Here is a 24,390-nt window from a genome sequence, read left to right as displayed (position 1 = left end):
ATGCTGGAGATTGCAAGATGCAGGCTCAGACATTAAGGAGTGTCATGAAAGTAAAATTTTCTCTAAAGGTGCACTGATAACCACCTGGAATCCCCATTTCCTCTGCACATCTTTTTGAAGTTTACCTAACCATTCTCCAACTAATCAGCCTGATTCTCGATTCCATAGACCATCTCCCGCTCATAATTGCTGCACACATCTGTATGCATTTATGTTGATTTTATGTATTTTATTTCCTTCCCATTAGGCCTTAATCTCCTCAAGGACAGGAATCAGCGTGATCTTTGTTCTGTGTCCCGAGTGCCTGGGATTGCCCCTGATTCCTGTGTGCAGCCAGTGGAGGAAGGATCCTCCACACTCTGAGGAACGCTTCAGTGCTGGGGTGGTGTGTTTTACTAACTCCTGCTTCCATCTTTCTACCAGCCAGGGCATGTCCGGAAATGCTGACGTCGGCCATGGAATGGCACAATGAGGAACGAAACGCACTTCTGAAATCAGACAAAACACTTCACACTCAAGAGTACACTACGGAAGGATTTCCATGGCCTTGTATGTAGTGAGATGGTATTTAAATTGAGGGTATAAATTTCTGACTGTGAGCAATTATCCATCTTATAATCAAATATGAACTTTCTGTCTTGTTCCTAAATATGTTAAAGTATGTTTCTCTTGCCATATGCTTTTTAATTCTCCCTGGGGCATTCTCCTGGGCCCCTCACCATGGTCTCCTGGATTTTGAGTCTGTTCCCATAGGCCAGGGAGTTTCACAGAGACCCCGTTTGGAACAAGGTTCTATGTCCTCTGGCATCGTTAACCAGAACCGCTGACTCTAAGTTCCAGTGCTTGGATGTTGCAAAATCATGACTGTAGCTCATCTGCAGCCCTCTCCCCCAGGCCTCTTACTGGGCTGCAGTCTGTTCATACTTCAGCTCCTTTTCTACACCCTTGGGAAGTGCATCTGGGAGCTCTCCTCCTCTTCCCTTGCCTGTGTCTGAATGCGGCATGCCCACCTCGCACACACTGGCCACTGCCTGTTCTTCTCCACTCCTGCATCCATAGCAACCTGCCCTGAGTTCAGGGCTCTTGAGAGCCACCTTCTACTTATCTGTCTTCCTGGAAAGGACTACTGAATGACTTCAGAATGAATTGCCGATTAACTGGAAATGGTATATTTTGGTAATACACGTTCCACTTTTTCCTCTTGGAATAAAAGATTTTCATCCTGGTGCTCCAAATGCACTCATCCATCCATCCATTAGTTTGAGGGACGATAATATATTTTTACATAAGGAAATCAACAAGGAAAAAATAGCTTCTGACATACAAAATAGATTTGGAACCAAGGAACAGGTTTGAGAGCCAGCCAGACATTGTTGAAAAAGCCTTCCCTCTTCTTCATTGCCTTTCGTAAGTGACCAACCTGGCATGAAGGGCACAGAGAGAACCCCTCCAGCATGGAGAAGATGACCCTTGCTCCACAGGCTGGCTCCATGGCAGCTGAGGAGGAGGATGGGGGCCTTGCAAGAAAAGCAGACTCCTTCTAGCTGCCGAGGTTGTGAGATGGAGAAGAGGGAGAGAGCAGCACAGACGTCCTCCTTCCCAGGTACTGTGAGGGGTGGTGGATTCCAACATGCAGCTTGGCACTGGGCAGGAGGCTGACTCATAGACAGACAGAGCCAAGCTGGGTCACGGTGGCACCCCCCCAAATAACAGCCCAAGCTCAGGCAGAGGTAGCTGTGAGGCCTGTTGTTCCTGAGTCATGCTTGGATCCCATGTCGATAAGTTCCAGAAAGATCTGAGAGTATAGTTAGGAAACTTGGCAAAGGGGGCATCACCGTCCTGGGGGTCAGATGGTTCTGCAGCACAAGTTGCACAGCAGACCCTCCAGCCAGGGCCTGAGGTAGTCACTGCCAGGCCTCAGAGGGGTCTCCAATCCCTCCAGGAGCCGAGGTGAGCAGTCAGCCAAGGGTCACTCCTGAGCCCTGCACAGCCCCGGCCCAGCCAGCAGCATGGAAATGGTTTTGACCACAGACCTCAGCTGTTGGATGGCAGCGGGACTGAGGGAGGGGACATTGCTCCTAGAAGGTGCCACAAGTCCTAATCGCTCCTCCTCATTCACGCATACATACATCACTGTAGCTGAGCAGGGAAGGGGCGGTTTTCAGAGACTGGGAATTTTAAACAAAATGATATTAAGCATTTATTTGGGGGGACGGTATTGGGGATTTAAACCAGGGGCAATATACCACTGAACTGTAATCCCCAGCCCTTATTATTTTTTATTTTGAGACAGGATCTCACTGAACTGCTGAGGGTCTCGTTAAGTTGCTGAGGTTGGTCTTGAACTTGTGATTCTCCTGTTTCAGCCTCTAGAGCTGCTGGGATTACAGATGTGCCCCACCACACCTGGCTTAAATATTTCTTGAGTAGACTTGTTAACATTATTGGATCAAAATAGATTTTTAAGTCCAACTAGATTTTGCATTAATTTTACTCACCTACTGTTAAGGGACCAGATTGTTTATTGATGAAATACTGAACCTCATTGTGTGAGTTAAATTCGATGATGCATGCCATATGATGACTGGCAGTAGCTGGATAATTTGCCTTTCCTGAGATATGAACATTGTAATAGGTGATCCTAAGTGGACCAGATTTGTAAATCGAAGCATTTCATTTTAAAATCTAGAACACAGGTTGGTAAATGACTTCCTGTAGGCCAAATCTGGCCCAGTGTCTGTTTTTACAAATAAAGTTTTATTGGAACTTGGCCACAGTCATTTGTTCACATGTTGCCTATGACTGCATTAATGTTATGATAGTAGAGTTGGGTGGCTGCAATTGAGACCATGGAGCCTGCAAGGCCAAGAGTGTCTGTTATACGGCTTTTTATAGGAAACAATCACCAACGCCTGGTGTTGAACATGTGGTTTTATTGAGCATCTTGCTCTCTACACTCTTTAGACAAGTTAGGCCACTGAAGTCGCCCAGGTGATGTGTCTGAGACCCCACGGAAAGTAAGGGGAGGAGTCGAGACCACAAACCATGGGGCAGTAAAACTGGTAAAAGGTGAGTGGGTGAATCTTTACAGAGTAGAGTACTTCCAAACATCCTCCTCTCAAATAACACACTCCAGAATGCATGGTTATTAGGAACTAAATTAAAGTAGTGAATGAAAATTCCCTTCAACTTTTGGAATCATCTGTGATTTATGACAATGGAAAACACCCAGTTCAAATAGTGGCTCTGTGCTTACAATACACAGAAGACCTGTGTTTGGGGACACTTGCATGTTTTTTATATTAGGTAACTAAGCCCCCAAAGAGGGTCCAGTGCACCATTTTGCTCAGTTCAGGGATTTGGAAAATAACTTAAAAATTGAGAGCTGAAACCCTAAGTGAAATTCTACCTGGGAAGACATCTGTCACCCTGATCTGCTTTAAGAAGCTGTCAGAGAAACCAGGTCTGCGGGATTCTGTGCCAATTTCCTGTCCCCTGGAGAAATGCCGAGAGCAGGCAGAACCATAGCTGTGTTCTACCTGTGCCTCTCATTCCTCAGAAGACTCTTCATCCGCTCTTTCATTTGATTTCCCAACTAGCTTCCACTGGTACGGTTAGGAGCTGGCCCCGCCTCTCCACCGAGACAGGGAGGAATGTGCAGCCCTCGCGGCTTCACCCTCCAAGATGTCTGACGTGTTGGCCCACACCCTTTTGAACACAGCTGCCTCCTCCCTCGACTTCTCCAGTGCCCTGCTCATGCAGTTCGTGCTTGTCCTCAACTCACTCATCTTTCCTCTGTCCCCCAACCCGAATACGGACCATTTCTTGGGGCTCCAATCTCTCTCCTTTCTCCTTTTCCTTCTGTACATTCACTTGGGAAATTTCACTTGTGGCCATGACTTCAACTACTCACTGACTGAAATTAGTCCACATCTCTCTCTTGAACCATAGAATTTATTTCCCTTTGCCTATAGAACACTCCTATTCAATGTCACGGTATCTCAAGCTCAGAAAGTCCCAAACCGAAATATAATAGTTCCTCTAAACCCACAACCGCCTTTGGTGTTCCTTCTGCTAGATTCCCTTTGGTGGTTCCCTGGATCTTTGAGGAATAAAGGTCCTGACTCCCAGAGAACTTTGCATGATTGGTCACGCTAGCCTCCTCTTGGACTTCCCCATCTCCGAGATTTCTTGCTTTCTCCTTCCTATTTTTCTGTTCCTTTGTCCTCCTCCTCCTCACTTCCCCTGAGTTCAGTGAGAACATGATCTGCTTCCAGGATTCAGTTCAAGCAACTGTCTTCTCCATGATAGGACAACGGACACCAGTTAAAGAAGGTCAGGATGCTTCTTCCCCACCTCTGCACACCCTGGAAGGCACCATCTTGAAGGAGCAACTTCATGGCCGCAACCTCTTCCTTTGGGCAAGGCTCTAGCTGACTGCAATTGGTTGTGGAAATTTCCAGTCCTCCCACCCATTTGGGATTATCTTACTAGCCCCACTTTAGTAATGGTTGGCCAAGTGCATGGTAATTCTTGGAGTAATTTAGTCAGAGTGCTATTGGGGAAAGTCTTCTAGAGAAAACAATGCAATCATCAGAATCTGAGCCCTGAGGTCTTATTGGGAGCAGAACACAGCGCGCGGCTGAGCATATCGTACATTCTGAGGAGGCAGCAGAGTGGGGTTAGAGGGCCTGCCGTAAGAATGCCTGAACTTGAATTTCAGCTCAGCTACCTACTAGCTTTGTGACTGTGGGCAAGTTTTTGAGCCTGTCAGTGCCTCAGTATCATCTCTGCAATGGAGATGGTAACAATGGTATGTATCTTCCAGATGAGATCCTGGTGAGGGGTATATCCGTGTGTGTGCACGTAAGTATGTGCATGACACACACACACAAACTTGTGACTTTAGAACAGTGCCCAGCACTGAATAAGTGTTACCTATTACTATTTTTAGCTTGTTAGATGACTAAAGGAAAAAACCAGGGTTCAGTCCCACAAGAAAGATTATTTCCAACTACAGTTGAGTAGTTTCCCTCTTTTACACCAATAAAAACAACCACCAAACTCTCAACTCTCCAATTAAACTGTGCACTGAATAACAAGTTTATATATCTTGTGTTTGTTTAGTTTAGCCCTTTACACTAGGAAAATCACTTTCACTTACTGTTATATTAGGTAGCAGTAAAAACAAGAAAAGAACAAACAGGCTTTCTGAACATGCAATTCTTTACTTTGTGTGCAAATACTTTGATGAACTTCTCCTTAAATAGCTGGGTCAAGCAATTATAGAAACTTCAAACACCAGGGCGCCCTGTTAACATGAGCCACGGTGCACCTCTGAGTTTGTGATCTCTATGGCCTTTGCTTCTCACAACAGTGAAATCCCAGGAGGTAGGAGGATTGGGTATTACTGCCCTCATTTTATGTATAAGAAAACAATAAAAAGGTAACACACAAGTTCTGTGTTTGCTGACTCCTTGTCCTACCACGTTCCAGTGGATTCTTTTTAACTTTATTTTACTTAACTTTTTTCTTACTGTCAGGCTGTGTGAATCCATTCAGACCCTGGCAATTTTGCTGAGGGGCCACAAAACCCTTTTGATAACACTGTCCAAACGCGGTAAATTCTTTAGGATGATTCTGATTCTTTGTGGTTCCTGATGCTGATCGAGAAGCCTAGTGATGCAAAAGTAGCTAAGGCGATTCCAGGTAATGGCAAGGAGACAGCTCAGCAGAGCGCACAGACCTGTTCTGCACTGGTCTGCCGCGTGCTCCTTGGGGGTGGTTTGGTGCGTGGGGCTCTCCTCTTCCTTCTCCCCGGTTCCAGTACCACCTGCCACTCTGCCTTCTGCCACCAGGACGTCCAGCCTGGGCTGTTTTCATGTCCTTGTAACTGACCTCCTGAAAACCAACAACTCTGATACACTTCCAACCTCTTCTCCAGTTTGTTGCCAGAGTTGTATTTTCAAAATGCAAATCAATCACATCTCTCCTCTTTACTTAAATCCCCTCCATGGATTCCCGCTGGTCTTGAGATAAATGATGGCTCCTTAACCAGGGCTAGAAGATGCTGTGTCATTGGACTGCCCCTGCATTTGGTTGAGGCTGCAAGCTGCTCAGCTATGCCCACTCCTCTTGCTCTGGTGACTCAGATGGTCTATACTTCCCAGCCCCCCTTACCTTTAGGGGTGACCATGTGGCCAGGGTGTGATGCTGTGCCACATAGAGGCCGGGTCCATGAAGACCTCCAGGGAGCGTGACCAACAGTCCTACCAGGTGCCCGAATGGCAATACTCATCATGATTTAAGAGCCACGTGTTCAAGACCACAGAGAAGGTGCAGAAGTACTTATTATTTATCTGAAATTCAAGTTTTGCTGGCTATCCTGCAGTCTCATTTGGTGAATCTGGGAGCCCTACTTCAAGTTCTGCCACTTACCAGATTCTTCACCTTCGGTAAGAACTTTACCTTGAGAATTAAGGAAGACATACGATTTTAGATACGTGGCATAGTGTCAGGCACTTCACTCGGTGTCCCCTGAATATTTCCTCTTAACGAGATTCCACATACAAGTATGAGAAGAACCCCCACTTGTCCGCCTGGGCCTGGCCTATCGACTTACCATCATGTCCTCTGGTTGTATCTGAGTCCTCACAGAAAGGTTGAACTCACACACACAGAGAGCAGGACTGAGGTGAGGATGTGGCGAGGGAGGAAGGGAGGCTTGGGTTAAAGGTACAACATGTTGTTAGACGCAGGAAGGCGCTTAGTGCCCATGGCGCAGCAAGGGGACTGGAGAGAAGCACCACATGCTGTGCCTTTCAAAACTGCAGGCAGAGTAGATTCTCAGTGTTCTCCACACACAAGATGGTCAAGGACGGGTTGTGATGGGGAGTCACACCACTGGGTTTAGTCATTCCCCGATGCGTGTGTGCGCATCACAATGTCCATGGCACCTCCTAAATCTGTACCCACACTGTCTGCTAAAAGATGAAATGAAATGAAATGAAGAGATTCCAATGGACAAAAGATAAAATCAACAATGCTTTAAATTAATATTCCCATTATTAATATACAGGATAATAAAAGCCACTGTTATTACAATAAAATATACCGTTACCATGATAAAGGCCACATTCGTTGTGTGCCCTGTATCTACAAGGTACGTTCCAAGCCCTTCGTGTGTATCGTTTTATTCATCTCTTCCAGTGATCCTGTCAAAGAGGTATTATTACATTATTTCCATAGGACAGATGTGCCATCCCTAGTCTGGGTCACTGCCGAGGGTCACAGTATGGAGCCCGGCAGAGGCAGATCCAGGCACTGCTCTCTCACCCAGCACGCCAGGACATCTGCACCTTACAAACGAGTCCGGGGCCTTCACGGATGAGCGTTCTTTCATATTTTCCAGGACGACTTTCCTCGGCCCCTCTGTAACCCTGGGGAATTGATTTTGCTGCCCACCTGGTAAATCAACCATACCTTTTGCACTCAGAGCTGATTTTATAGAAATCTAAATACACTTTACTAGTTTTACATGTTAACACTAAAAGAAAAAAGTTCCCTGTTTGCCTTTTAGTTGAGGCAACCCTTTGGTTTTATGGGCTTGTTTTAGTAAGTAATTATCCTGGTAATGCCAAGGCCTCCTTTATTGAGCCATAAATGCATCCTGGACAACTCAGACTAACAAGCAGGGCCTGCATTTGAGGCTGGCAAGCAGGCACTGTTCAGCTAGAGGTGCGCCGGCCCCGGCAGGTCTCTCTCTTTCTCTGGAAACCTCCTACGAAACCATGTGAAGGGGAAAGAGGATCAGATAATTGGGATCTTTAAGATGGTTATTACGAAAAATGTTCTGGAACCAATTCAAATACCAATCAGAAACCACATTGTTCAACTAAATCACTTTCAGATGCCACATAAGATACAAAATACAATTATTTCCAGTTTAAAAATATAATATTCCTTTAGAAAAACACAGTATTTTATTTTATTATTTTTTAAAAAATCTGCCTTGGCTGGAATTCAGGCCTCTCACAGATGATGTACAGACAGGCTTTGTGCTGGTCCCTTTAGATTCGGGGCCTATAGACCTCACTGTAATGCATTTAAAAGTTCCTCAAAACTGGATGTGACGGCTGTTTTCTTTGTGTATTACAGAAATATACAGAGTTCAGAGGCTCCACGGCTACACTTCGGGCATGTATGTCATTAAAAGAATGAAGACAAGATGATGGCCAATGCCCTATTAAAATCCCATTAGGAATGCGGGGAGGAATCCATAGCTCCAGTCTCTTTTATCTGGCAGGCGACAGTTTGGTGAAGCAGTTTTCCTTCTTGCCTTTCTCTGCCTCTCTATCTCCCCCCTTCCCTCTGCTTCTCCTTCCATCTGTCCTTCTGTCCTCCCTCCTGATGTCCGTCCTCCCTCTCCTCCTCCCCTTCCAGTCTCTCTCTTTCTCTCCCTCCACCCTTTCATTTCCTTCCAGTTCTCTTCTTGGCCACAGAATATCTGGGTGTTATTTTACCACTGGAAAGGCAAACATCATCAGGTTTCTGTCCATCTTTACTGTCTTCTGCCCCTCGGGGGTACATCGTTCCTCCCTTTTCCAGACAGACTTTTCCCTCCAGCTGAGGATTCACTGAGCCCACCACTGTTTACCTGAGCCGTCCCCACTGTGACGAGGAGCGGGGTCAACACATGGTGTGACCTCGGGAGTGCTTTCGGTTATAGCAGCTCCCATGTGACCATCAGACTCTAGGCATGAATTTTAATGGACTCAGCACCACCTCTCCAGCCTGAGGTCACTGGCTCTCAGAGCCAATCTTCCACAAACTGACATGGAACCCCGAGACGTTGTTTGCTCTGTTGAGAGAGGTATGGACTTTTGCCTTTGGATCGCTAGGGCTTGCTGTCACCCTCCGTGGAGCTGGAGGGAAATGCCGGACCGTTAGAGGGTATAGAATTACTTATGGTTTAATGTGGAAAATTCAGCCCACGCAGAGCTGATCCAGGGTCTGACAGAAGGAGCAGGGGCCTGGGGGTGGATCTGCTCTGGCTTTGCCATTGACAAGCAGCGTGGCTGGGCAGGGCACCGTCTCTCCCTAGGTTCAGGCCACAGAGCTGTGGAGGGAGGCTGGCAGGGAAACCTCTGACCCTGAGGGCGAACCAAGGAGGGGAGGGAGGCAGACATTGTCCTCAAGGTACCAGAACTGCCTTCCCCCAAAGTCCTCGGAGGAGAAAGAGGGACAGACACTGTGCTGCAGGGAGCCCATCACTGGCAGCACAGGGGTCTGCTTGTCCAGGGCTTTGTCCATCTCTGCTGCCAGACAGAAAGCCACCTGGGGACTAGGACTGTGCCGCTCATCTCTGGATCCTCACCTGTGCGACTGCTGTTGAGTTGGGGAAGTAGGAGGAGCCTCAGGAGACACTCATGATGAGCAAGGTGGAGGAGAGTCTGAAAGAGGCTGAAAGCGAGAGAACCTGGTGTCGCAGGGATCGGGCAGGAGAGCATCCAGGGAGGTGCAGGGGCCACGGGGAGGAGGGCCACCAGAGTCTGAGCACAGGCCCTGCCGGAGGGTGGGCAACCCCAGGGGAGAAGAGCTGCTCACTGTCACCCCCCACCCCCCAGCACTTATAGACACACATGCAGAGGCTTCTCTTTTCTCATTTTTTTAAAAACTAGAATATTATATACAAATCCCTCTCTGCATCTTGTTGTGTTTTTCAAAATGTTGTGAAATCCCTCTAGGTCAATTACGACCTAACTCGATCTTTTTAAACAATGTCATTGAAAAGTATAATCCATGTATTTTCAAGGTGTTCAACATGATCCTTTGATATGCAAATGCATTGTGTAATGATTACCACAATCAAACCCATCACCACCCATGGTAACCATTTGTGTGTGTGTGTGTGTGTGTGTGTGTGTGTGTGCTCGCGTGCGCGCATGTGTGCATGCACGTGCACGCACGTGCATGTGTGTGTCTGTGTCGTGGGGACATTTAATATCTAATCTGTTATCAAATTTAAAATAAACACTCAGAAATTTAAACCACGCTAATTGTCTATGATTTAAAGAAAGCAGGCAACACCGTCATCTGAGGTTGAATAAGCAGCATAGCAAGGAAGTCAATCTTTCACCAAATATTACACAGCAAGAGAGTATGTGTTACCTATCCTTTAGTGCTTGCTCTAGACCACTTTGTGCGACTCTTACTAACATGAGATGGACTAGTTAGTACAAAGGGACAGAATGGTCTAGGAATGAGCAGAGAGTAGGTTAGGGTCAGAGACACACAAATACTCTAGCAGAGCCTTCCTTCCTTAAGAGGCTTGAATCAAGGGAAAGGAAGAGTGTGACTTACTTAGTGGAAAAGAATCACCTGGCTGCAGGGAGCAGATGATCAGGGTCAGTGAAAAGTGAGAAATGGAAAACGATCTCATCATTACATCCAAATGGTCGCCTCAGCCAAGCATTCTGGATCTGGGAGGAAAACTGGCTCCAATAACACAGTCATCATCGCATGGAAGACCAACCTCAAATGAGAGACTCAGCTCCAACCTCAGGAAAGAAAGTGGTTTTAGGCAGCACCATTCAGAGAACTCGGTGTCTGTTTTGAGGACTAGCAAGATGCATTCTGAGGAAAACACTGGAAACCCCTAAAAGGTAAGGAAATCATGAACCCGAGGTTCCTATAGAAAGAATTGTGCCCTGAAAATTATATTCCTCATTTTAGAGAAAGACTTCATAACGGTAAGGAGAAAATGAAGTGGAGTGGATGTTATTTGTTAGAGTTTTACAGACCTATGTGGTCCAGAAATTGAAAAATGGTGTTTTTTAAGTTATTTTGAGAGTTTGTTTCAATTGGCATAGATTACAATATATTGCAGAGACTGCTTGTGAATGAACCAGGAGAGAAAGAAGTCCAGGTGCTGGAGTCTGGAGACTGTTTATATCTCTTTCTTATAAATATTTTTAGTGCTTCTCTGACAGAAAAATAAAATGAAACATTAATGAGGTTGGCATTTAAATACTCAGCTTAGGAATGTGAGTAAGCACTAAAAGATGGCAGAATTAAGAGGAGATTATTTCTCATCTTTCTCTGGACTCTATGAAAAGTCAGAAGGAGAGAATTTAAATATTTGTCCATTCAGACAAACATTTCTCTCTCCATAATCATATTGATCCCATAATAAATACAAGAAGAAGACATGGAAAATGGCAATTCTCTATTATTAAGCTTTCTTTTTAACTTCCTCATTCTCAAAATGGAGATAAATGCAGCTAATTCCAAAGTCATCATATTGGGTAATGATCCCATGAAACAGCTCAGTAGTTAGCACATAGTAAGGCTCCTTAGGGCAAATGCATGGAGCACTTACTATGTGCTAGGTATTCTTAAATTTTCTTATGTATCAATTTATCTGATGCTCACAACACCTTTCAGTCATCTTAATCCCATTTTATGGGTAAAGAAACCAGTTCACAGAGTTTAAGTAACTTACTTGAGCCTGTAGCAGTGTGGCTGAGATTCAAACCCAGACAGCCTGACTCCATTGCTCATGCCTGGGAGCTATTATGGTCATTACTACAACTACTAGGCTGAGCTGAAATTGCAGCAATAAGAATTTAAATTTAGACATAAAGTTCTTAACTATAGAGATTATACCAAAAAATGGAATGGAAAATTTTAAAGTATAAAAATCCTTAGAAATTTTAAAGAACATCCCAGGTGTCACTTGGGATCTTATTATCCTTTGGAGATCTAAGCCAATTTGGTTTAAAAATTCTAATTTGTACTGGTGCAAGTTCAGAGCTATCTCTAGAATTCTCAGTGACTTCCTTCCTCATAGTTTTCTCTGCCTTGTCCTAGATTCATCCTGCATCATCAGATCTAAATTCTGTTCCTCCTAAACCTGTCTTTAGTGCAGTGGTTTTACTGAAGATCTGAGAGGTTTATGGGAGAAACCATATCACACACAGTATTACTTCCTGGCTTCATCTTTTACACAAGAGCAAATATGCTTGGCAAATGTGCCAGTTTCAACCATCTAGCAAGTGGTGGCACCAGGTCCCCAGGCAGGTCCCAGGGGCAGATGGGCCCATCTGCCAGTGCAGGTGAGGAGAGAGACCTCTTCACTCCTCCAGCTATTCCTCTTGAGGCCTGCATTTGCTCTCCATGAACAAAAGTAGAACAGAAATCATCAAATGCACACAAACCAGTCCTCAGGAAAGGTTCTAAAAATGTCAATGGGCCCAAAGTAAACAATAAAATTACATTAAAAGTTAGAAGTGTTTCCAAAGCATCCATTGTGTAGACCACAGCAGAAGTCCTTGCCCTCTGACCTCTGGGTAGGCTGGGAAAGTGGCAAGCCTGGCAGGAGATTGGAAAGAGGTCGGGCTGCTCATTACTTCTGCACCCTTGTAGGACACGAAGTGATCATCGACCTGAAGCTGGAAGCCCAGTTAATTCCAAGGAGAAAATTGGTAGGACGAGGGATCTTGGTGAACCCTAAGCTCCTGCGGGTGCCTAGGCATGTGTCAGGGTAGCCAACTCAATAGATGGCTCCCTAAACTTGGAGACACACAGAACTTTACTTTTTGAAAACGTTCAGGCTAAAAGAAATCTTAGAAATTACAATTTTTTTTCTTTATATGGGAGTTGCCTCTACAATGGGCCCTCTTTTCTGCAGCAATCTATATAAAAGCAAGGAGCATAGATTTCAGAACAAGAAACCTAGGTTCCAATTCAGCAGTGGTACCTATTACTTGAGTAAAGGGGAGGCTTACTTATTCCCCATTTAACACACAATTATTGGGTGTCTGCTAGGCACAAGGACACAGCGTTGAAGCATTTCTGCTTTCATGGTGGTTACACTTGAGTAGAAATGAAAGATCTGTGGTGTGCTAATGAAGCAGGGTAAGGGGGTGAGAGTTACAGGCGATAACCCTGAGTGAGGTGACATTTGAATGCAGGTCTGAATGAAGGAGGTGACAGCCAGTTCAAAGGCTTCTAGGCTGGAGTTTGCTTGGTGAAGACATCAGCATGGGTGGAGCCAAATGAGACAGAAGAAGTGAAAGATGAGACTGAGAGGTAAACTTAGTTATCCTTTCTAGCAAATTAGGACAGTTTTATTTCTGTCCTGGATCTCAGTGAGGACCGCATTGTAAGGTGACTAGGAGACTCTCGGGGGAGTACTAATGTACTGATGTGCATCTGGGGTTGCCAACTGTTTCCACATCCATCCAGGTTTCCTTTCCTATACCTTTGCAATAGGCCCAGCAAAAATTCATATTATTCAAAAAGACTAGGATGTATTCCCTTTTTAAGTCGCTACCCAGTTTCTAATGGAGTGAGTTTTTTGGCTTTGTTAGAGGCAACTTTCTTTAGCCCCACATTGGTCTCCGGCCTCTTGCGTTGCTATTGTTTTGATTTGTGTGGCCAACTCCTGTCTCTAACCTTCCATCCTTGCTCGGGATCCGTGGTCCGGCTGAGGCAGTCCAATCTACTACAACATAAAGAACGCTTGCAGATTTTTAAGGAAGTTTTTCACTTACAGAAAGTAATAAAAGTATTAATTTCCTTTTTAGATTATTTAAATGGATCATAAAATAGCCTCATTTACTGAACGTACCTTTACTTGGATCCCAAATAACCGAGAGCGGGTGTAGGTCAGGGCACTAAAGCATTTATGCACCCTGGTGGTCTGAGAGGTTTAACGTCTCTTCCTGGAGTGGTTAATTTAAAGCAGGGCAAGGCTGGCTCCACATGATTTCATCTCAAGTGCATCTGGAAATGCAGACAGGGAGCCCTCGGTGAAGCCAAGGGAACGCATGTCCGTGATTCTTACCTACAACCACGGCCATTCTGCAACCGCTACCCAGACCAGGAGGCAGAGCTCAGGGTATCACCTTGAGCGGGAGGCAGGAGGTAGCAGATGTTTTTCTCTGTTGATGAGGCCTGCTTAGGAGGCAGAGAAAAATGGGGTTCAGAGAGGCATCAATGGGGTTCAGAGAGGCATGCTGCAGTCTCAGGAATTAAGCAAAACCCTGAGGATTTTTGAAGGAAAAGAAACCCCGAGAGATAATAACTTTAAAAAGTTGACCAATACTATAAATATCACAAAAAAATAGCATTTTAATTAATTAGCTGCCTGACATAGCACTGCACTTTCTGCCAACGTTTTTACTGCACAACCTTGGAGGATGTTTCCATATTAAAAAAGATTATGTCATAGTTTCTAAAGAGAGAAGAGAAAGATGTCTTGGTCTTTCCTTTAGTGGAGTCTGTTGATTTTGCATTTTTCATACTTGGGGGACTACGACTGCGGCCGATGATACAGACATACCTGCTGTTTTCAGTAGTGCACCTGGTTTGTGCTCCGCGAGCACAGGAGTTCAGACAGTTTTGGCATTCTATTTATCACAATTTCCATTAATCGAGAAAAAATAATGTATGAGGTATTTCTAACTGCACGCTCCATTTTGTCGCTGTCAGGACAGAACATGTTTCTTGAGCAGCCACTATGTTCAGCAAACGTGGATGGGAAGTGAAGGCTATGCTTAGATGAGAGGAAGAATTTCCTTCAAGCTGACTTCTGGCTTCATCTGTTTCATGCTTTCTCTCCCTCAATTCCCATGTTCTCCAGCACCAGGGCCCCAGAGGGGTTCACCTTGCAATATGGCCTTGGCCCTGCGCCTCTCTGTCAGGATCCGGGAGGAAAACATAGACAAGAGGAATTGCCATGGACGTCACTTATGGCCAACACAGGTAGCAAAGACTTCACACACAGAATGGACTGTGGTCCTGGATACTGTCTCCCACTGAATCCAAACTAAACCTGTGCTACCCCACAAGAGGGGAAGGATATGGGAGGGAGAGGAAGAGGAAAGAGTGGTCTAAACTGATGGTGGTTAAAATATCTTACTTTTATAAATCTTACAAAACTGTAGGGCATGGCCTCGGGGGCTCGGATGGGGCTCGCAGGTTGAAGGGCCCCTGGATGTTACGCTTCATTAACTGCACTGTAGGTCTCCCCCAGTGTGTGACATGTGATACAAGAGCAGGGTTTACAGAGCACTGGAGGACAGCTGCTGGGTTCCAGATCAGCTAGTTCTTCACTGAAATCCGGTTGTCGATACTTCAATTGGCAAAGGAAATCAGCCAAGATGTTTTCTGTGACTTTGTCCTAGTGGTTTATCAAACACACTCAACAGATGGCACTTCCATTGTTGAAGGGAATGTGAAATGACTGAGTGGAAACCATGATAGGAAAGGGGAAAGTCAATTTGCTTTATGCCTGTCCAAATGACGAAGGCTCTCTTTCCACAGAGACTGGGTCATATGCACTCGTGGTTTTCATTTTGATTTTCTCCTCTTTTCTCCAGTTCTCGTCTTTTTCTTTCCCTTTACTATTCTCTTCTCAAGGGTCAGGTTCAGGAACACATTCTGCGAGAATGAGTTCTTGATTTTATGTTACCGACAGAGCTAAACCTGGAATAGGTAAGAGCCAATCAAGTAGATTAGGGCATTGATCTTTGGGGTACCCTGTGCTTCAGGGAACCCCTCACTGCAGAGACTAAGGTAGGCAGGCAGCGCAGAGGGAAAAGCGCCCCCACCACACTCACACTCACCTCTGAATGGCACACGCACCCTGTCAGCTCCCAGATCTTCGAGTGGACACCGCTGTGTCTAAGTCCCTCTCTTCCACCCATACTCTTCTGGCTACTTTCTATATTTATTTCTTTTTTCCCATTCAAATTTGTCCATGGTGTATATTTTCAATTGATTTTATTTAGCTGAAATGTTAGTACCCTGTAGCTAGGTGTGGTATTTGATTGGCAACTGCCGTTTTGTTGAGCATATGGGAGGCACAAGGTTAATCCAATCTCCTGGAAATACTGGAAGCTCTTCTTGACAGCAGTGAATCTATGGAATCCACTTATATATTATTGCCATTTTAGAAATTTAACTCTTTTTAGACTTGAAGGGAAATTAGTAACTGAGTTTTCTGTTTTTAGCAAGAGCCTTCTGATAGAAAAAGAAAGACAAGACATTGCTCTGGGAACAGGTAACACCACCCAGAGCTCACTCTACCTTTGTGGCTCTTTCAGGAACAGAAGCTTCATAGGCAGAGAATTTTCTTTGCTGTGCTCTCATGCCCCTGGGGAGAATTTTGACAGATTCAGTTATCTCTTGAATTTATTTAAGTTGACAACAAAAATGTTTAACTGGAAATTTGTTAATTTCAAAGGATAGAGTTTCTTGCACATTTAAATTGAAATTTTGAAGTGAAACTGTCACCTCAGTTTTAAATGTATCTGTAGCAATATCATGTCCACTATCATTTCCTTTTTTTTTTTTCCATGTTGAAGAAGGAACCCAGGACCTTGAGCATGCTACGTAGGTGCTCCGCCATTGAGCTGCACACCAGTTCTCTATCATCTATTTTTAAAGGCATGCACATTTCTTTAACATTAGACATTCTCCATAATTTCTTCTCTCCTTGAAATTATATTTCCATTCCATTTATACCTTAGAATTTTATACCAATATATTTTCATATTTGTAATATACTTTTATATTTGAAAATCCATTCTCTTTCATATGCCTATGTAAGAAAAAATTTTTTGAATTCCACTTTTTAATAATCCCTATACTCAAAATTCATGTCTGAATTAAAATTCCTTTTTGAACAATTTTAGCTCAACCTTGTAGTTGCATTAAAATTTTCTGTAGTCCTTGAGTTTGAAGGCACAGTTTTCTTCCATATCATCATTACAGTTATTTTTCGTTTTTCATGTGTAAGTGATGAGAACAATGAACATACATTTTCATCTTTATGGTTAGTAAGTATAAAAATAGAATTGTCAGGGATGCATATTTTGGTGTGATGTATGAGGAAGGTTCATGGTGCTCTGATTAAACAGGATGACGGAAATATTTTAAATCATTCCTTTGTCTAACATGCCAGAGAATGTCACACCTCAGGACAATGCACAGCTCCTGCGGGGATGGGGGCCAGGGTGTGCCTTTGATCAGATGGAAGAGGGAAGAGAGAAGGAGGAGGGAAATGAGGATTTCCTGAGAGGCACCCATCCAGTCAGACTGCTTGTGGGAAAGAACAGCTACTCTTTCAGGAAAGAGTATCTAGAAATTAATTTCCTTAAAACTATTTGTGGTCTCATATCTTCTGAAATGTTTTGTGTACTCTCAAGAGTAAGCATACCTGTTTGAAGATGCTGTTTAATGTGGTTCTTAAAATTTTAACAAACATTTTACCCCAAGGGGTAAAACCAAAGTGCAGCCAGAGGGGAGAGTGGACGTGAGGGCCGAGGCCACAGAGACTTGGCCGTGAGTAGGTGCGCAGTGGGAGAGCTTCTTTGTAGATATGTGTCAATCATCGGGAATTCTGCTCCAGTAGTAATTTCACTACAGCATAAATGTCAGGTGATTACTATTGCCAAATGTTCCTTGCTGTCTGAAAAGTGCCTTTGAAATGAATTACTTAAATTTAGCGAAGATAACTGAAGTTATTCATCTTAGCTTCAGTGACTTCTCCTAATTTATGTTCACACAGGAGGCCCTACTCCTTATGAAATGTCACAGACTCTATAACAAACAAAACCTCTTAAAATGCACTGGGTTAATTTACATTGACGAATGTCACTGGCTTAAAATTGTTCCTAGAATCAGTTCAAAAGCCCTATACATACTGCAGTGTCCCATAATTCAGCTTATTGAGTAAGTAAACCTTGCTTTAAACAAAAGAATCAGGCCCTTTACTCTACATTTCAGAAAAATGGAAAATAGCAAGATCTTAGTATAAACCAAGGATTTGTTTTCAATTATTTGGCATGAGGTCTTACATATTTTAAACCTCAGTCTTAACTCTCAGAATACCTTGCAGCAGAAGTTCTGCAACACTATAAGTAAAGTGGACCTTGGAGCACTCCAGCAATCGGAAGTTCACCCCACAGTGCCCCACCTGGGCTTTAATGAAACCTGGAAACAGCGTTTGCTGCCAGGTGAATAGTAGCCTAAGCAAGGCTGGTGGAGCCAGAACCTGGTCCAGACCTCAGAAGTGTTTGTGGGAAAAGCAGGGGAGAAGGAAACACAGGAGAGGAAAGGAGGAAGGAAGAAAGGGCGTGGGCAGGGGCGGGCATGGGGGACGTGGGGGGAGAAGCTGTGTCCAGAGAAAGAAAAACAGAGCCGTGCGTGCTGGGCAAGCACCAGGCATGGCTCTGCCTGGGTCTTCGTGCCGGTGCCATCGTTACCTAACTCTATTTAGGGAACTTTCCAAAACACAGAGAAGCTTTGTGGGTCTGGCTCTGAGAACTTATGCAAGCAATTGTTTTGGGAGCAGGCTGGAAACTTCTCAAGAGAACTGAGTTCTCAAGAGATCAACAGTTTGACCGAGAGATCAAAGGTTTGGTACACCGGGGCTCATGTCCAGAAAGCCTTCAGCCTCTGGTGAAGATTTTCCTCTTTGTTGTGGTAGTTAAGGCAAAAGAAAATCACAATTGGAGGCACTTATAAGCAGCTTTCTTTGTGGTTCCAAATGTTCCCTGAATGTCAGTGCCCTCTAAACTCATGGAAACAGAGCAGGCGACCAGGATGGTGATCCGCAAAGCGCTGATACACAGAGACGCGCAGTGAGTGGTTTGGAGCGCCAGAGTTGTGTGCCTGGATCCAGGACTCTTAGTGTCTCCAAGTTGACAAATTACATAAGTAGCGTGGAGAGGGAGGGAGAGCAGCAAGAGATGAGCAATAACTAGGTGGGGCGCAGAAGGACATCCTAACGGTCCAGCTCCCAAGGGCTCCAAAGATATTTATCAAACCCATCAGAAGATCTGAAAGCCTTACCATGAAAATAGACAGCAGTTAATATAGTCTGGTGCTTTTGAAAATGTAGCATGGTAATTAATAGCAACTCGTCCATATTTTTATGTTTATTTAACAGAATATTTAAACACTGGTTAGCAATCCTTAATAACGAGCAGAGGCTTAATATTTACTGGAAGTTTAGAGTCTGGAAGTGAAAACCCAACTTCCCCAAGATTTTATAAATCATTGTTTTGGCTGCTGGGACAAACTCAGAGTATGGGACCCACAGAGGTTCCCCGATTGCGGCGGGGCTTTCTGGCTCCCTGTTGTTGCAGTTAGAATCAGATTTCATACCTGGGGCCTATTAGATTGGGAAGTCAAGGAGTCGGCATGTGTTTTTATTATGGTGAAACCTATCTGGACTTAAAAAGCAATACGCATTTTCTGATTTCTGTCTTTTCCTTCAATTGTACAGGAATGTTTTAATTGGGTATTGTAACTGAAAAGGCTCCATCTGCATTGATTACCTGGGGGGATCTGTTTTCATCCCTCTGAATATTTCTAAACACAGCCTGCTCCTCAAAAATCCTTAAAGCCAGAGCTTTAAGCCTACAAAGATCTGTGGGCCCGTGATTCCCTGCTTGAGGTAGTTTAGCTCTCTCCATTGTTCAATTTCTCAGAGAACAGCTAGAGCCTGGTTTTCTCCTGTGCCTTGTGGATAAAGTCATCTTTACCCAAATCGACACAAACAACAATTCAAGTTCTTTATACTGAAATGCATTCTGGTAATACGTACATAGTTCCTTTCCATCACAATTTAAGATGCCTCACCATGATACACGAAGCTCGTTCTGAGGATGATGGGGCAATGGTAGTCCAGGGGGCTCTGATGGCCCAAGAGCTGAACGGGCCAGGCGATGGTCCTCATCTGAACGTCACTCTGAGGACACCTACCTCTCCCGCTGCAGTTAAGCTGCCATGACTTTTCCAGAAGGAGTATGCATTCAGACCTAGGAAGTCTACAGGGGAGGTTCCAAAAGCGACATGTGCTTCTCCTCACTTACTCCCCTCCTCATTTCAATTAGGAACACACTGATTAACCCCAAACACGATTTATGGGAGAATCTTACTTCTATTAATTTAGTGAACCCAGAGAAAAAGGGAGATGCTTAGAACTCATTGTGGCAAATCAGGCAAAGCTAAGCCTGGTGACAGGCTATCTTTACTAAGAGATAGAGACTGGCTTTTTTTTTTTTTTCCTGGAAAAATGTGGGAACTCTGATTTCAAAAGCTATTTGAATAAGCTGACTGCTTCAGAACTGCCTTACAGATAGAATCTGTTCAAGTAAGAGAAAGTGCTAAGCATCTGACGGAATTTCATCAGCACAGTAGTGAGTTAATTACCAAGGGACGTAAGGAAAGGAAATGTGGCCACCATTCATCAGAGAACATGCACTCAACGTGATAAAACACCGTGGTGCTGAAAACTCAGAATAAAGTGGAATGAACTCGAGAGGGCACGCGTTCCCAAAGGTAGAGTGTTTCACAACGTTTACCCAACCTGAACCCATCCATCTTGACCCAGTTACTACCAGCACCACACTGGCCAAGTCGCATCACTGGCCCCTCCACTTCCACTATGCACCCTGGTCTCTACGCAGCTGCCAGAGCGATTAAAAAAAAAAAAAAAAAAAAAAAAAGATCATGTTACCTCTGCTTATTTAAAATTCATCAAAATACCCATTGAATAAAATCCAGATTCTGCTCAGATATTATTTCATTTCTTTTCTTACTATGTTTTTCTCAGTCATTTTCCTCCAGCACCACTGCTCTTCTTTCTGGTCCTGCAGAATATCCTGCCTCCAGACCTGAGGCCCACCCCTGGGAGCTGACCAGGCTATCAACTGGCCAAGGCTTGGTTCTTTCTAGGCATCTCCTCAGAATCAACGTGTAGATCATTCTTTACCACATTATGTTGCTTCATTTTCCATGTGACATTTTTGCACTCTGTGAAATTGTATTTATATGTTTAATGTTTTTCTACAGTGGAAAGTCAAGTATCAGGAAACTCTTCTATCCCGTTCACTGCGGTATTGCCAGGATTTTGAACAATGTCCATCGTATATTATGTGTTCAATAAATAAATGTGGAAGAAATGCATGCTCTGCTCTCCATCTGTCTCTGTAGATTGAGACTTTGATGTCTCTCACAAGAACCAAATGCTGACAGTGTTCTCTGAGGTTGCAGTCCTGGAGTTTACTCTGTGGAATTGCTTTATAGGTGAAACAAAATTATAGCAAAAGTGGTTTTGATGGCAGACATTGTTCATCACCCACCCAACAGCTGCCCTTTCCCATGACCACGATGCCCTGGTTTTGTTCAGGTAGTGATGCTCAGGCCTGGGTGCTAGATCACACTTAACCTAAGACAATTGTAGCAACCTGTTTCCCACCCTCTCAGCTTTCTTTGCAAGTACAGGTGGCCTTATGACTTAATTCTGAATGGTGTGTGTGTGTGTGTGTGTGTGTGTGTAGGGGAGAGCAATTTGGGGGAAGTTCTTGCTTTTCTGATAGAAGGATGGATGCCTGTGGTGCTGTTTACTCTTCACCTTCCCCTAAGATGAATGTGGAAGTGGCCATTTTTGAGCCAATAATGCAAAGCTGGAGCCACTTATCTGCAGACAATCCATGTTCACTTAGGCCACCATTAAGTTCTCCACTACTGAAAGCATCCCTCACTCTGATGCTGGCCTGTATGTGTGTGGGTGTGTGTGAGTGTGAGAGTGTGTGTGTGTGTGTGAGAGAGAGAGTGAGTGTAAATGTGTGTGCATGAGCTTAGGCCAGCTGAGCACTTAAAGATGACGGCTGCAAGTTGTATATTACTTCTGCCCAAAGTTAGCTAGTTCAGTGTGACCTGGATATTTACCAAGTAAAAGCAGGGATGGGTTGCCAATTTATTTAAGGTCACACTGCAAGCGTGGTCAAGGTTAGGGACCTGGGTTTTTAATTTCATCAATTAAATCTGATGCTTAGGATACCAGTCTCTCCAAAACACTGGCTAAATTTTATTGTGGAAAAGAATAGCATGTATATTTGTCAAAAGCCAAGTTCAAAAATAAATCTGCTTTTCATTTTGAATGTTAACCTCATTTTATTTCCTTTTATAAAAACCAAACGTATTCTGTTTATATTTTTGAATATTTGAGTAAAAACTAAATAGCATTTACAAAGAGCTACATTTAAAAAGCACATTTTAAATCTTAAAAATTTTAAAGTATATATAAGAAAGCTTAAAAACTGATGCTTCCATTAAAATGTTTTATTGTACTATGTGCTACATAAAATATGTTATGCTGTATGAAATATATTCTTAAGGGCTATAAATTTTAAAAATAATAGTATTAAACTAAAGAGTATTTTTAAAACAAAAATCAAATGGAACCACACACACACACACATACAAACTCCAAATCACTAAACCAGTCTTGAGCAGAAAGAACAAAGCTGAAGACATCATATTCCCTACCTTCAAAACATACTACCAAGTCCTAATAACCAAAACAGCACAGTACTTGCTTAAAAGATTAATGCAACAGAATAAAGAGCCCAGAGATAGATCTACACATTTACAGTCAAGTGCTTTTTGATGAAGGTGCTGAGAATACACAATGGGAAGACAAGTCTCTTCAGAAAATGTTGTTGATAAACTGCATATCCACTTTCAGAAGATGAATCAGACCTATCTCACGTTGTACACAAAAATCAACTTATGCCGAGAAGAAGCTTTTGAGTTTGAGTCCGTCCCATTTATTGGTTCTTGATTTAACTTCTTGCGCTCTAGGGATCTTGTTAAGGAAGTCAGGTCCTAGACTGACACGGTGAAGATTTGGACCTACTTTTTCTTCTAGTAGTCACAGGTCTCAGTTCTAGTGCCTAAGTCTTTAATCCACTTTGAGTTGAGTTTCATGCAGGGTGAGAGATAGGGTTAATTTCATTTTGTTACATGTGGATTTCCATTTTTCCCAGAACCATTTGTTGAATAGGCTATCTTTTCTCCAGTGAATGTTTTTGGCACCTTTGTCTAGAATGAGATAATTGTATTTTTGTGAGTTTGTCTCTGTGTCTTCTATTCTGTAACATTGGTCTACATGTCTGTTTTAGTGCTAACACCATGCTGTTTTTATTACTATAGCTCTGTAGTATAGTTTGAAGTCTGGTATTGTGATGCCCCCTGTTTCACTTTTCTTGCTAAGGATTGTTTTGTCTGTTCTGGGTCTCTTATTTTTCCAAATGAATTTCATGATTTCTTTTTCTAGTTCAGGGAAGAATGTGATTGGTATTTTAAAAGGAATTGCTTTAAATTCATAAAACACTTTTGGTAGTATGGCCGTTTTGACAATATTGATTCTGCCTATCCAGGAGCATGGGAGGTCTTCCATCTTCTAAGATCTTCTTCAATTTCTTTCTTTAGTGTTTTGTAGTTTTCATTGTAGAGGCCTTTCACCTCTCTCTCTTTTTTTCTTTTATTGATTCCCAAGTATTTTATTTTATTTTTTTGAGGTTACTGGGAATAGGATAGTTTTCTTCATTTCTCTTTCAGTGGATTCATTACCGATGTATAGGAATGTGTTTGATTTATGGATATTGATTTTTATATTCTACTACTCTGCTGCATTCATTTATTAGTTCTAGAAGTTTTCTGGTGGAATTTTTGTATCTTCTCAATATAGAATCATGTCATTGGCAAATAATGATAATTTGAGTTCTTCAAAGAAAAAAATATATATACACACACAATGGAATACTACTCAGCTTTAAAGAAGAATGAAATTCTGGCATTTGCTGGCAAATGAATAATGTTGGAGAATATCATGCTAAGCAAACTAAGCCAAACCTAAAAAACCAAAGGCCTAATGTTTTCCTCTGATATGCGGATGTTAATTCACCAGAAGCTGGGGGTAGGGGTGGAGGTAGGGGGTTGGAAGTGGGGGTTTGGGGGTGGCCCTAGGGAAGAATAGAGTTACTTTATATTAGGTAGAGGGGAGTGAAGGGAGGGAAAGGGCATGCGGGAAGGAACAATAGTAGGGTGAAACAGACATTATTGCCTCATGTGCATGTAGGACTGTATGATTGATCTGATCCTGCAATATGTGTGATCAGAAAAATGAGAAATTTACACTCCATTTCTGTATGACCTACCAACATGTATAAATGCATTCTATGCCATGTGCAACTAATTAGAACAAATAAAAAAATCAATAAAAAATCAACTTAGAACTGGATTGAAAAGTTAAGTGTAAGACTCGAAACGAAACTCCTAGAAGAAAACAGCGAAGCTCCATGACATTGGTTTGGCAATGACATATTGTTTTGGTATGATCCCAAAACAAGAGCAACAAAAGCGAGACCAGAGCAGTAGCATGCATACACCAGGCTGAAACACTGCTGCGGAGCAAACCGTCAACAGTGCAGAGACAGACCACGAAGTGGGAGAGAATACTTGCAAACGAAGCGCCCCACAAGGAGCACAATCCGAATACACAAGGAACTCAGTAACAGGAAAATG

The 24,390-nt window shown here is 43.4% G+C and overlaps 1 long non-coding RNA gene across 1 annotated transcript; it reads left to right on the top strand.

Moving 5' to 3' along the window:
• The first annotated feature begins 386 nt into the window (after positions 1-386).
• On the top strand, positions 387-5,440 carry LOC306641747. The gene is made up of 3 exons (XR_013758272.1): positions 387-1,603; positions 2,965-3,069; positions 3,600-5,440. It is a non-coding gene; the product is annotated as an uncharacterized lncRNA (long non-coding RNA).
• Positions 5,441-24,390: the final 18,950 nt, after the last annotated feature.

Source organism: Sciurus vulgaris (assembly GCF_902686455.1).
Source record: "Sciurus vulgaris genome assembly, chromosome: 12".
Taxonomy (NCBI): Eukaryota; Metazoa; Chordata; class Mammalia; order Rodentia; family Sciuridae; genus Sciurus; species Sciurus vulgaris.
Note: the sequence above shows the minus strand (reverse complement) of the source record. Positions and strands in the feature narration are given on the sequence as shown.